This window comes from Hyla sarda, unplaced genomic scaffold (genome assembly GCF_029499605.1).
Source record: "Hyla sarda isolate aHylSar1 unplaced genomic scaffold, aHylSar1.hap1 scaffold_2592, whole genome shotgun sequence".
NCBI lineage: Eukaryota > Metazoa > Chordata > Amphibia > Anura > Hylidae > Hyla > Hyla sarda.
In genome coordinates this window covers 24,485-36,296 of record NW_026609282.1, presented here as the reverse complement: position 1 = coordinate 36,296, position 11,812 = coordinate 24,485, and the positions used below count along the sequence as shown (strand labels likewise).

The window sequence follows — 11,812 nt, the reverse complement described above, 5'->3', positions numbered from 1 at the left end:
AGCCCTGTTTGACACCTGATAAAAGAGGAACACCGCTGGTTAAAAAGCCATTAACAGAGACTTGACTAAAACAGGATCGGTATAAAAGCATGATTCGGCTTAAAATCGTTTCAGGCACTGCCATCTTTTTAAGAACTAAAAACAGGTATTCATGGGAGACCCTATCAAAGGCTTTTTCAAAGTCTAAGGATAAAATTGCTACAGTTTGATTTCTATCCTTAAAATACCATAAAACATCTCTTAAAATATTTAGGGATTCAGCTATAGACCTTCCAGGTACCCCACAAACCTGATTTGGGTGAATTAATTTATGAATAAAAGGTTTAAAACGGACAGCTAATAACTTGGCTAAAACTTTATAATCGACATTTAAAAGTGTGATGGGGCGCCAATTTTTTAGCATATCCTTTTCACCCTTTTTAAAAAGTAATGATACAATCCCCCTCCTCCAGGAAGGGGGAAGTTCATTAACAATAAAAGTTTCTTTATACAATAAAACCATATCATCCTTTAAAATATCCCAAAAAGCTAAATAAAATTCGATGGGTAAACCATCTTCCCCAGGGGCCTTCCCACTAGAAAAACTTTTAAAAACAAATAAAAGTTCATCTAAGTTAAGATCACGGGATAAAACCTCCTGGTCTAAAACATCTAGCTTAAAATCAAGGGAATTAAGAACATGTTCTAAAAAGGATGGATTAAGATCTTTCTTATTAAAAAGAAGCTGGTAGAAGTTAAAAACTGCATCTAACATGCCTTTTGGAGTGGATTCACCCTCAAGGTTTTGGATGATATCCCTCCTATTCATCACTTTTTTAAAAAAGAAACGGGAACATTTCTCGCCCTCCTCCAGGTGCTGCACATGTGAGTTAAAAATGATTTGTTTCCCTTTCTTTTCTATGGCATGTTTTATTTCAGTTTTAAGGTTTAAAATATCATTTTCTACATCCATACCAGCTTCTTTCAATTTAAAAAGTACATTTAAACGCATGTTAAGAACATAAAACCACTGTTTTTCCATTTTTGCCTTCTTCTTACCTGCTTTGATAAAAAAAAATCTGATTTTAGATTTGGTGCCCTCCCACCAGTGCAGCATAGGCTCGTGGGGTTTTCTTTGTGATTGCCAGCACTGGTAGGTCCGCACAAACTCCTCTTTTATCTCAGGGTCCTCTAGGAGTGTGGTGTTTAATCTCCAGAGGCCCCTTTTTGCTTTTTGCTCCCCCTCTAGCTCCAGGACCACCAAGAGGAGCTTATGATCAGAGAAGATATTCTGCTCGAGCGTGCATTTCAGGGGTTTAAAAGCTCTAGAGGAAAAAATAAAATCGATTCTGGAGCTCACTCTTCCATTGGACCATGTGGCGCCCGGGTCCTCCGGCAAGAGATCCTTCCAGCAATCTTTCAAGTTAAAATCATCAATAAAATTTTTAAGCAGGTAAGAAGTGCGGTCTTTACGATTAATATCCCCACCCTGCCGGTGTTCCCCATCACGTATGCAGTTAAAATCACCTCCCACCAGCAGGGGGGAAGACCCAACACAAAACAGTGGTAAAATTTCAAATAGTTCTGCCCGCTCCTGTTTATCAGGAGGGGCATACACATTTAAAACACGAATTAAAAGTCCATTAAAATATAGATGAATTAAAAGAGCTCTGCCAGGCACAATCTCAGTTACTGTATGAATAGAAAAGGACTGGCCTCGGCAGAGCAGCCCAACACCCACAGAACGACAGTCATTTGCACCGGACCATATGGATGGGCCCAGCTTCCAGTCTTCTTTTAAGTCTTTATAGTCCATTTTACTAGGGATTCCACATTCTTGTAGCAGGCAAAGGTCAAAGTCACATGCCTCTAGATAAGAAAATAAAGCAGCCCTGCGATCAGGGCTCTTTAAGGACCTCACATTGAGTGAGGCAATTTTTACAGGGATAGGCATAGTTTATGGAGAGTCCGTGCTTGGAGAATCAAAGTCAATAATAAGCTGCGTACCGTCATCCCCCGCCTGCGGGGTCATCAGCTCCTTGATGTTCTGAGGGTCGGAGCTTGAGATCGATGATGCCCCGACCCTGAGCTCGCTCTCGTCCGAACTACGGCACGCCGCTTTCCTTTGAATGTCTTCCTCTTCTTCTTCTCTTTGTCTTTTAAATGTCACACTGCTGTCCATATCCTCTGTGTTGCTCTCACTCGATGTAATCTCTGGCCCCCGGCTGATGGATCTGCGTCTTCTTTCATCTTTTGACGACTGGAACTGCTGCACAGGGGCCTGTGAGGCCTCTTTTCCGGAACCTTTGCCGCTACCTTGGGAAGTTTTCATCGCTTGTTCCCCAGCAAGCGTTGCTGAGGACTGTTGCTCCAACTTCCCCATCGATCGACGATGGCCAGTTTTACCCACCGGGTCCACTGCTGGCGGGGCAGCAAACCCTGGTTTGGCGCCACTTGTCTTCTTGGCCCTGTCCTGTTTAGGCGGAGTAACAGGACCGGGCTCAGACCTGGCCACCTGGCTCCCCTTCCGGCGGGCTTTCACCGGGGCCTCTTCGTCCGGAGCAGGGCGACCCTGGGCCAAGCCAGTACCTGGCTTATGCTGCAATTTTGGGTCCACCTCTGCCCCCACCGAGGCCCGTCGGCTGCCACCCGCCACAGGTGAGCCCCCTTCAGAAGTTTCGGCGGGCTCTTGAGCCAGGTAGGAAGTCGATCGACGTCTTTCAATTTCCCGGGCAGTAAACTCGATCACCCGCCCGGGCTTCGTGGAATCCCCATGGCCTCCCCCTAGCACTACCAACGGTGGGCCCCCCGATGGAGCACCAGAGGTCTTGGGCCTGGACCCATCAGTACCTGCCATCTGGGGTTTGGGCATCTTAAAAAAGGACGTCTTTTGTCCTGTCCCCTCTTTGGGTGGGCCCAGCCTTGACCCACCCATCGTAGTTTTTGCTTTATGGGGACAGGAATTAAAATCGTGATTTTCCTCTCCGCAGAGGTTGCACCTTATCGTATGGCTACATCTTGAGGCTATGTGACCTTCTTGGCCACACCTATTGCAGCGAATCACACGCTCCGCGCCGCAGGTCTCCTGGGTGTGGCCAAACCTCAAGCAATTTCGGCAATACATAGGCATTTGAGGATAGAACAGGAAGCCCCGAACTCTCCCGATGGCAAAATTTGGGGGCGGATGGCAAAGACCCCCAATACCACCGGGATCCTTACGGAGCTTGACCCAGAACTTCCTCTTGCCGTTCCAGAACCGCACGGAGTTCAAGATTTTGTTTGCGAATCGCACCTCTTCGCAGTATCGCCGAAGAAAAGTGGCTATATCCTCCGTGGTCACATGAGGGCTGTGCATAGCCACCACCAACGGTATATGTTCCTCACCATAGAGGAACTGGAACGAAAGACCGTCGAGTCGATCGTCCCTCTGGTCCGCACCAGACAAGGTTGCATAGATGTTATCGCAACACGCCGTGGCCGTGAAGGTGACGGTATACAGGCCACGGCTTTCCTGGTCATTTAGACACAGGATGTCCTCCCTATTGAGGCGGAAGTAGTCAAGAAGAATCACCTCCGCAATGAAGCGGAGGTTCTTCAACTGACGATGGCTCTCCGACACCTCTATGCGGATGGTATTTCGCATCGACATTTCCCCAGAGGGGAAAGCCCAGGAGAACGGCATCTTCCACACCCAGGGACTAAGCCCCTTCCCCAATAGCAGCAGGGGCTCGGAATCCCGCTATAAAAGCGGAACCCTTACCCAAGGCAGAGGTCGGGGGTACCCTAGGTGCTTCCGAAGCTACAGGTAACGCTCAACGTACCGAAAATGCCTTCTGAGACACAAGGTCCCAGAGACAGGGGGATCGCAACCCGTTGTCTGAGGACTAAGCCCGCTCCCCAATAGCAGCAAGGGGGTGAAGTCCCTCCGTAAGGAGAGACAATCCCCCAAGGCCGAGAAGCGGGGTACCACAGACACCTTCCGACCAGACCAAATGCAGATACTACACTTGATCTTAGCCAAAAGGCCGAGAAGCGATAACCGTGAAAGGGGCGGGCCCAACAAGGTCCCCTTCATGGGCACTATCACTGCTTGCTGTCAGGGAGGCTGCCAGACAATTTTCCATGCACACTCTGGGCTGGGGGGCAGTCAACCACCAGTACACACAGCAGAACCTAAACCCATACCATTATTGCTAAGCAGCAAGACAGGGGCCCATTGCACTCCCACGGGGCCTTTTTAAATGCAATCCATAACCCGGATTTGCCAGGAACCCTTCTTACTCCTCCTACTTGCATGTGACACTGGGCTTAGGATCTGCATAGGAAACACACACACAAGCACACACCTACCTTTGTTGCCTGCAGATGCCTCCTTGGCTGTCCCCAAACGGTATCAAACCAACACCCACGGGAAGCTGTAAGCATAGAGGACATGCCTGCACCCCATTGGACTTACCTGTGTGGGTTAAATCCGGGTTATTTGACAACCTATGGCGGTGATGGTTCTGCTCAGGCAGAGCAGTGCTGATGCTCCTCATAAAGCTGTCGCTGCTGTGAAGGTTCTAGGTGACATCACAAATCCCTATGGTTACATACACAACAAAGCTGGGTTGTTGTTGTTTACACTCTGCAAGGCCTGTGGAAGTGAGTGACATCATAGCACTGTAGTTCTGAGGGTTCTAGATGGATGCAACAATCTCCTGTTGCTTCTATGAAGGCCATAATAGACGACATCACCAAACAGCTCCATAGTCACATACACAGCAAAGGAGAGATGTTGTTTACACCTAGTGATGTCAGTGGTATTGAGTGACATCACAGCACAGTGCTTAGGCTCCTGGGCCTGGACACAGCAGCGGCTGCAATATCTCAACGGAGAATACGTTTATATATATGTGTGTGTGTGCGCGTATATATATATATATATATATATATATATATATATATATATATTTCTCCGCCGAAATCACTTTTAAACCCATTTCCACCTTTTTTTCCCTTCTCTTCCTCTTACTTTTTTTTCACGTTTTTTTACGTTTTTCTCCTTTTCGCCTCTTTTCTGGGCGTATTATTCTTCTTTTTCTTCTTTTTTTTCGTCTAATGCATACCCCATCAGTGCAGCAATGCTTATTCAATACCGCCAGCAGATGGAGACACTGGGGGATAATTTTCTAAGGATTTATACTGATTTTTCCTGTCTGAATTTGTCGCACAGAAAGTTGCAGGCCAAATATGTGTGACATTTCTGCGACTTTAGCTTCTAGAGCATTTTTACAACATTATACATAGGTGCTGAATACATAAAAAGCGACTGTTCAGCGACAGACAAGTCGCATCGGCTGAAAGTAGGCCAGAATGTCAGTCCATGTTGGAGCAGGTTTAGATACAGTCTAAAGTATAGATCTCAAAGTCTGTGCACAGAATTTAGCAAGGGCCTCGCACCTTCTGATGCATCAGGTAGGTGCACAATAGCATAGCCTAACCCTCTGTACTTTGGTCTATATTGATGCGGGACATAGACAGCCAGCTGATGACCAATCCATTAGTGCAATGGATGGCTGGAAGCATTTGTCTTTGCCTTTGCAATACCACAGAAGCAATGCATGGTCAATGTACAGCAATGACACACCTGTGTGAACAGCCAGGAGACCCCCCCCATGTTATGTTACATAGTTACATAGTTAGTACGGTCGAAAAAAGACATATGTCCATCAAGTTCAACCAGGGAATTAAGGGGTAGGGGTGTGGCGCGATATTGGGGAAGGGATGAGATTTTATATTTCTTCATAAGCATTAATCTTATTTTGTCAATTAGGAACATTCAGCACCCACCCGCTATCAAGGCAGCTGCCTATCATGTCATGCCCTACCTGCACAGGTGTGCTGGCTACTCAAATGATCCAATTAAGGAGGCCATTTAGTCAGCAGCAGCAGAAGTCCTGTGCCTGGACGCTCCAACAGCGGCCAGACACAAGCAGAAGCAGCAGAAGCAGCAGCAGCAGCACCACCTTTTGTTTTTTGGCTGCAGCAGCAAGGCCCACAGGGCTGGCTAGCTGGCTAGCCAGCAAGCAGGTAGCAATGAAAGTAGGAATCTTTCTTTTTAACCCTGTAAGGGGGTGGTGCACTGTACCCGAAGATACTGCCATATCGGGTCAATGCATAGGGCGACGGAAGCAAGCTTCGAAATCGGCCCCCGTTCTCAAAAATCCATTTAATATATGGTCCCCAGATAGGGGACGTATCAGATATTAAACTGATAAGAACAGATACTACACTTGATCTTAGCCAAAAGGCCGAGAAGCGATAACCGTGAAAGGGGCGGGCCCAACAAGGTCCCCTTCATGGGCACTATCACTGCTTGCTGTCAGGGAGGCTGCCAGACAATTTTCCATGCACACTCTGGGCTGGGGGGCAGTCAACCACCAGTACACACAGCAGAACCTAAACCCATACCATTATTGCTAAGCAGCAAGACAGGGGCCCATTGCACTCCCACGGGGCCTTTTTAAATGCAATCCATAACCCGGATTTGCCAGGAACCCTTCTTACTCCTCCTACTTGCATGTGACACTGGGCTTAGGATCTGCATAGGAAACACACACACAAGCACACACCTACCTTTGTTGCCTGCAGATGCCTCCTTGGCTGTCCCCAAACGGTATCAAACCAACACCCACGGGAAGCTGTAAGCATAGAGGACATGCCTGCACCCCATTGGACTTACCTGTGTGGGTTAAATCCGGGTTATTTGACAACCTATGGCGGTGATGGTTCTGCTCAGGCAGAGCAGTGCTGATGCTCCTCATAAAGCTGTCGCTGCTGTGAAGGTTCTAGGTGACATCACAAATCCCTATGGTTACATACACAACAAAGCTGGGTTGTTGTTGTTTACACTCTGCAAGGCCTGTGGAAGTGAGTGACATCATAGCACTGTAGTTCTGAGGGTTCTAGATGGATGCAACAATCTCCTGTTGCTTCTATGAAGGCCATAATAGACGACATCACCAAACAGCTCCATAGTCACATACACAGCAAAGGAGAGATGTTGTTTACACCTAGTGATGTCAGTGGTATTGAGTGACATCACAGCACAGTGCTAAGGCTCCTGGGCCTGGACACAGCAGCGGCTGCAATATCTCAACGGAGAATACGTTTATATATATGTGTGTGTGTGCGCGTATATATATATATATATATATATATATATATATATATATATATATATATATATATTTCTCCGCCGAAATCACTTTTAAACCCATTTCCACCTTTTTTTCCCTTCTCTTCCTCTTACTTTTTTTTCACGTTTTTTTAAGTTTTTCTCCTTTTCGCCTCTTTTCTGGGCGTATTATTCTTCTTTTTCTTCTTTTTTTTCGTCTAATGCATACCCCATCAGTGCAGCAATGCTTATTCAATACCGCCAGCAGATGGAGACACTGGGGGATAATTTTCTAAGGATTTATACTGATTTTTCCTGTCTGAATTTGTCGCACAGAAAGTTGCAGGCCAAATATGTGTGACATTTCTGCGACTTTAGCTTCTAGAGCATTTTTACAACATTATACATAGGTGCTGAATACATAAAAAGCGACTGTTCAGCGACAGACAAGTCGCATCGGCTGAAAGTAGGCCAGAATGTCAGTCCATGTTGGAGCAGGTTTAGATACAGTCTAAAGTATAGATCTCAAAGTCTGTGCACAGAATTTAGCAAGGGCCTCGCACCTTCTGATGCCTCAGGTAGGTGCACAATAGCATAGCCTAACCCTCTGTACTTTGGTCTATATTGATGCGGGACATAGACAGCCAGCTGATGACCAATCCATTAGTGCAATGGATGGCTGGAAGCATTTGTCTTTGCCTTTGCAATACCACAGAAGCAATGCATGGTCAATGTACAGCAATGACACACCTGTGTGAACAGCCAGGAGACCCCCCCCCCCCCCCCATGTTATGTTACATAGTTACATAGTTAGTACGGTCGAAAAAAGACATATGTCCATCAAGTTCAACCAGGGAATTAAGGGGTAGGGGTGTGGCGCGATATTGGGGAAGGGATGAGATTTTATATTTCTTCATAAGCATTAATCTTATTTTGTCAATTAGGAACATTCAGCACCCACCCGCTATCAAGGCAGCTGCCTATCATGTCATGCCCTACCTGCACAGGTGTGCTGGCTACTCAAATGATCCAATTAAGGAGGCCATTTAGTCAGCAGCAGCAGAAGTCCTGTGCCTGGACGCTCCAACAGCGGCCAGACACAAGCAGAAGCAGCAGAAGCAGCAGCAGCAGCACCACCTTTTGTTTTTTGGCTGCAGCAGCAAGGCCCACAGGGCTGGCTAGCTGGCTAGCCAGCAAGCAGGTAGCAATGAAAGTAGGAATCTTTCTTTTTAACCCTGTAAGGGGGTGGTGCACTGTACCCGAAGATACTGCCATATCGGGTCAATGCATAGGGCGACGGAAGCAAGCTTCGAAATCGGCCCCCGTTCTCAAAAATCCATTTAATATATGGTCCCCAGATAGGGGACGTATCAGATATTAAACTGATAAGAACAGATACTACACTTGATCTTAGCCAAAAGGCCGAGAAGCGATAACCGTGAAAGGGGCGGGCCCAACAAGGTCCCCTTCATGGGCACTATCACTGCTTGCTGTCAGGGAGGCTGCCAGACAATTTTCCATGCACACTCTGGGCTGGGGGGCAGTCAACCACCAGTACACACAGCAGAACCTAAACCCATACCATTATTGCTAAGCAGCAAGACAGGGGCCCATTGCACTCCCACGGGGCCTTTTTAAATGCAATCCATAACCCGGATTTGCCAGGAACCCTTCTTACTCCTCCTACTTGCATGTGACACTGGGCTTAGGATCTGCATAGGAAACACACACACAAGCACACACCTACCTTTGTTGCCTGCAGATGCCTCCTTGGCTGTCCCCAAACGGTATCAAACCAACACCCACGGGAAGCTGTAAGCATAGAGGACATGCCTGCACCCCATTGGACTTACCTGTGTGGGTTAAATCCGGGTTATTTGACAACCTATGGCGGTGATGGTTCTGCTCAGGCAGAGCAGTGCTGATGCTCCTCATAAAGCTGTCGCTGCTGTGAAGGTTCTAGGTGACATCACAAATCCCTATGGTTACATACACAACAAAGCTGGGTTGTTGTTGTTTACACTCTGCAAGGCCTGTGGAAGTGAGTGACATCATAGCACTGTAGTTCTGAGGGTTCTAGATGGATGCAACAATCTCCTGTTGCTTCTATGAAGGCCATAATAGACGACATCACCAAACAGCTCCATAGTCACATACACAGCAAAGGAGAGATGTTGTTTACACCTAGTGATGTCAGTGGTATTGAGTGACATCACAGCACAGTGCTAAGGCTCCTGGGCCTGGACACAGCAGCGGCTGCAATATCTCAACGGAGAATACGTTTATATATATGTGTGTGTGTGCGCGTATATATATATATATATATATATATATATATATATATATATATATATTTCTCCGCCGAAATCACTTTTAAACCCATTTCCACCTTTTTTTCCCTTCTCTTCCTCTTACTTTTTTTTCACGTTTTTTTACGTTTTTCTCCTTTTCGCCTCTTTTCTGGGCGTATTATTCTTCTTTTTCTTCTTTTTTTTCGTCTAATGCATACCCCATCAGTGCAGCAATGCTTATTCAATACCGCCAGCAGATGGAGACACTGGGGGATAATTTTCTAAGGATTTATACTGATTTTTCCTGTCTGAATTTGTCGCACAGAAAGTTGCAGGCCAAATATGTGTGACATTTCTGCGACTTTAGCTTCTAGAGCATTTTTACAACATTATACATAGGTGCTGAATACATAAAAAGCGACTGTTCAGCGACAGACAAGTCGCATCGGCTGAAAGTAGGCCAGAATGTCAGTCCATGTTGGAGCAGGTTTAGATACAGTCTAAAGTATAGATCTCAAAGTCTGTGCACAGAATTTAGCAAGGGCCTCGCACCTTCTGATGCATCAGGTAGGTGCACAATAGCATAGCCTAACCCTCTGTACTTTGGTCTATATTGATGCGGGACATAGACAGCCAGCTGATGACCAATCCATTAGTGCAATGGATGGCTGGAAGCATTTGTCTTTGCCTTTGCAATACCACAGAAGCAATGCATGGTCAATGTACAGCAATGACACACCTGTGTGAACAGCCAGGAGACCCCCCCCCCCCCCCCCCCATGTTATGTTACATAGTTACATAGTTAGTACGGTCGAAAAAAGACATATGTCCATCAAGTTCAACCAGGGAATTAAGGGGTAGGGGTGTGGCGCGATATTGGGGAAGGGATGAGATTTTATATTTCTTCATAAGCATTAATCTTATTTTGTCAATTAGGAACATTCAGCACCCACCCGCTATCAAGGCAGCTGCCTATCATGTCATGCCCTACCTGCACAGGTGTGCTGGCTACTCAAATGATCCAATTAAGGAGGCCATTTAGTCAGCAGCAGCAGAAGTCCTGTGCCTGGACGCTCCAACAGCGGCCAGACACAAGCAGAAGCAGCAGAAGCAGCAGCAGCAGCACCACCTTTTGTTTTTTGGCTGCAGCAGCAAGGCCCACAGGGCTGGCTAGCTGGCTAGCCAGCAAGCAGGTAGCAATGAAAGTAGGAATCTTTCTTTTTAACCCTGTAAGGGGGTGGTGCACTGTACCCGAAGATACTGCCATATCGGGTCAATGCATAGGGCGACGGAAGCAAGCTTCGAAATCGGCCCCCGTTCTCAAAAATCCATTTAATATATGGTCCCCAGATAGGGGACGTATCAGATATTAAACTGATAAGAACAGATACTACACTTGATCTTAGCCAAAAGGCCGAGAAGCGATAACCGTGAAAGGGGCGGGCCCAACAAGGTCCCCTTCATGGGCACTATCACTGCTTGCTGTCAGGGAGGCTGCCAGACAATTTTCCATGCACACTCTGGGCTGGGGGGCAGTCAACCACCAGTACACACAGCAGAACCTAAACCCATACCATTATTGCTAAGCAGCAAGACAGGGGCCCATTGCACTCCCACGGGGCCTTTTTAAATGCAATCCATAACCCGGATTTGCCAGGAACCCTTCTTACTCCTCCTACTTGCATGTGACACTGGGCTTAGGATCTGCATAGGAAACACACACACAAGCACACACCTACCTTTGTTGCCTGCAGATGCCTCCTTGGCTGTCCCCAAACGGTATCAAACCAACACCCACGGGAAGCTGTAAGCATAGAGGACATGCCTGCACCCCATTGGACTTACCTGTGTGGGTTAAATCCGGGTTATTTGACAACCTATGGCGGTGATGGTTCTGCTCAGGCAGAGCAGTGCTGATGCTCCTCATAAAGCTGTCGCTGCTGTGAAGGTTCTAGGTGACATCACAAATCCCTATGGTTACATACACAACAAAGCTGGGTTGTTGTTGTTTACACTCTGCAAGGCCTGTGGAAGTGAGTGACATCATAGCACTGTAGTTCTGAGGGTTCTAGATGGATGCAACAATCTCCTGTTGCTTCTATGAAGGCCATAATAGACGACATCACCAAACAGCTCCATAGTCACATACACAGCAAAGGAGAGATGTTGTTTACACCTAGTGATGTCAGTGGTATTGAGTGACATCACAGCACAGTGCTAAGGCTCCTGGGCCTGGACACAGCAGCGGCTGCAATATCTCAACGGAGAATACGTTTATATATATGTGTGTGTGTGCGCGTATATATATATATATATATATATATATATATATATATTTCTCCGCCGAAATCACTTTTAAACCCATTTCCACCTTTTTTTCCCT

General features: G+C 46.7%; 3 non-coding genes and 1 pseudogene across 3 annotated transcripts; all 4 read right to left on the bottom strand.

The window, feature by feature from the left end:
- Positions 1-3,841: 3,841 nt before the first annotated feature.
- Positions 3,842-4,016, bottom strand: LOC130324112 (U2 spliceosomal RNA; annotated as a pseudogene).
- Positions 4,017-6,093: 2,077 nt separating this feature from the next.
- Positions 6,094-6,284, bottom strand: LOC130324111 (U2 spliceosomal RNA). The gene has a single exon (XR_008869235.1). It is a non-coding gene; the product is annotated as a U2 spliceosomal RNA (small nuclear RNA).
- Positions 6,285-8,381: 2,097 nt separating this feature from the next.
- LOC130324110 (U2 spliceosomal RNA) lies at positions 8,382-8,572 on the bottom strand. Its single transcript, XR_008869234.1, has one exon. It is a non-coding gene; the product is annotated as a U2 spliceosomal RNA (small nuclear RNA).
- A 2,092-nt stretch (positions 8,573-10,664) lies between these two features.
- Positions 10,665-10,855, bottom strand: LOC130324108 (U2 spliceosomal RNA). The gene has a single exon (XR_008869233.1). It is a non-coding gene; the product is annotated as a U2 spliceosomal RNA (small nuclear RNA).
- Positions 10,856-11,812: the final 957 nt, after the last annotated feature.